This window comes from Adelges cooleyi, unplaced genomic scaffold (assembly GCF_023614345.1).
Source record: "Adelges cooleyi isolate 19-005CV unplaced genomic scaffold, UGA_ACOO_1.1 ACOO_flye_CR_arks_rails_tigmint_CR_PRNA_684, whole genome shotgun sequence".
NCBI lineage: Eukaryota > Metazoa > Arthropoda > Insecta > Hemiptera > Adelgidae > Adelges > Adelges cooleyi.
This window is the reverse complement of record NW_026096387.1, coordinates 26,545-29,065: the sequence shown is the minus strand read 5'-3', so window position 1 is coordinate 29,065 and position 2,521 is coordinate 26,545. Positions and strand designations below refer to the sequence as shown.

Sequence of the window (2,521 nt, the reverse complement as noted above, 5' to 3'; positions counted from 1 at the left end):
TATTTCGCTCGAATTTGGTTTTTTTTTTGTGTGGACACTTATTATACGTGCTTAGAAATTCGATGTTTATACTAGTATTATACCATAGGTTTAGAGTTTTTTCGAATAAGATTCAATTTTTTATGATATGTACACACAAATGTGTCACTATGTTGTTATTTCTATTGCGCTACGTCATTTGACTATTTACAAAAAAAATATGAACGGGTTGAAGCTTTTACGGGTTGAAATATTGCGTGGATGACTTTCAGAAGTACCTTTGTCAACACGGGGATAATGATAACCTTTTTTTCTACTGGTTCTATATACTGAAATAGCAGCTATATAAATCCGAAATCGAATGCAATGGTACTTTGGTTGGCCAAACATCGATAAAGTCAACTTCTTCCTTCTTCTTCTTCTTTTGCATCGAAAATAAAAAAATATATTATTTAATGATAAGTAACGTGCGTAGTTAACATTTACCTTCTGCTTGGTCGAATGATTCTCCAAACCCTAAATTTATTGCGTACTCTTTAAAGGTTTTTAAAGTTTCCTTGTCTTCTTTTACCATGTACAAGCTAAATTGATAAATTGAAATATTTTTTAGTGCCACACTTTGGTCGGGATAGGCCCATTCATTACACATATTGAACGCATCTTCTATAATCTGAAAATTGTTGATCATTATAAAGTTTAATTACATAAGAAATTATAAAATTTAAATATATCATATACTTAAATATACGTATAACCATTGAGTATTTATAGTCAATGGTGTAACTTACGTGATAATAGTTAACAAAAAAATGTATACTTTATTAATTAATTTTAAATAAAAGAACAAATCCAATTCATAATTTTTTTATTGATTTGGGGAGGAATGTAATTTTTTAATTTACTAAGAATATAAAAAAATTTCCATTACACGGATTAAAAAAATAAATTAATCCTAAATAATGTTTGTAATTTAAAAAAAAACACTTTGCATTATTATATTACTCAAACTAACAGCTAAAAATAAAGTTAAAAATTGCTATAATATAACACAAATGATATACTTTAGCGGTTGAAAAGAAAACAAACATTTTTTTTTAAGTTTTTAAGTCTTAGGAACCAAATTAATAAATATTAATCCAGATATTGATTCATAATTTTTTATACAACACAATACGCATACTTTAAATAAGAAAAAAAATTAATATTTATTTGGAATAAATTGTTTATTACTTTCGGATTTACAGATACCAATAATTAATTATTACATCAAAGAGTGATAGAACATAATATTTAGTAATTAACAATATAGTTGAAACGTACACATTTTTAGGACAAAAATACAGTTTCAGGTGAAACGTTTGTTATAATAAATCAATTTAACTCAAATGATTAAGTTGCGATTTTAACTTTAATCTTATACAACAATATCAAAAATATTGATAAGAATGTTATTTCTAAGTCTTTAAACTAAAATAATATTATTTTTCTAGATAAGAATGGCTATTTAGGATAACTTTAACCTTTATGTTATAAATTATTCAAACATTAACCAAAATATCGGTAATAACCTAATAGTTTCAAAATAATAGTATTAATTACCTCATCATCAGATTTTCCAACTATTTGTAAGTTTTGAAACTAAAATGATAATAACTTCTTGATAAGAATGGCTTTTTTGGAAAACGTTTTACTTTCATGTTAAAAATAATTCAAGCACTAAGTAAAATATTGACAAAAACCTAATAGTTTTTAATTATTAGTATAAATTACCTTAGCTAAAAATGCCAGTTTAGGACCAACGAATTCTGTAGCTAAAAATAGTGACAAAGTAGAGAACAATAAAAATATTATAATGTTATGTAAAATATTATAATGTTCTATAGAGTACAAACTAGAGTTAAACTGCAAGATAAAACGAATTATGTATACTGTCTTTGAATGCCGATTTTATATATGGAATTAAAAAAAAACTAAGGCTATACGAGTACATACGTACATGGAATGTGATTGCTACTGAATTAACGATGTTATTAACAAAGAGGTGTGTAACTGTTCTTTTTAATTTTACAAAAAATAGGTTAGAAATTGTGTATTGTAACACCAATACACATTTTTAACTTGTATCATTATTTCGCTCGAATTTGGTTTTTTTTTTGTGTGGACACTTATTATACGTGCTTAGAAATTCGATGTTTATACTAGTATTATACCATAGGTTTAGAGTTTTTTCGAATAAGATTCAATTTTTTATGATATGTACACACAAATGTGTCACTATGTTGTTATTTCTATTGCGCTACGTCATTTGACTATTTACAAAAAAAATATGAACGGGTTGAAGCTTTTACGGGTTGAAATATTGCGTGGATGACTTTCAGAAGTACCTTTGTCAACACGGGGATAATGATAACCTTTTTTTCTACTGGTTCTATATACTGAAATAGCAGCTAATAAATCCGAAATCGAATGCAATGGTACTTTGGTTGGCCAAACATCGATAAAGTCAACTTCTTCCCCCTCGAAACCGGTGAAAAAAAATTTG

General features: G+C 26.3%; 1 long non-coding RNA gene across 1 annotated transcript; it reads right to left on the bottom strand.

The window, feature by feature from the left end:
- Window positions 1-469: 469 nt before the first annotated feature.
- LOC126845145 (uncharacterized) lies at window positions 470-1,943 on the bottom strand. Its single transcript, XR_007686721.1, has 3 exons — window positions 1,750-1,943; window positions 1,579-1,669; window positions 470-649 (listed from the first exon to the last, which is right to left on the bottom strand). It is a non-coding gene; the product is annotated as an uncharacterized LOC126845145 (long non-coding RNA).
- Between the last annotated feature and the right edge of the window lie 578 nt (window positions 1,944-2,521).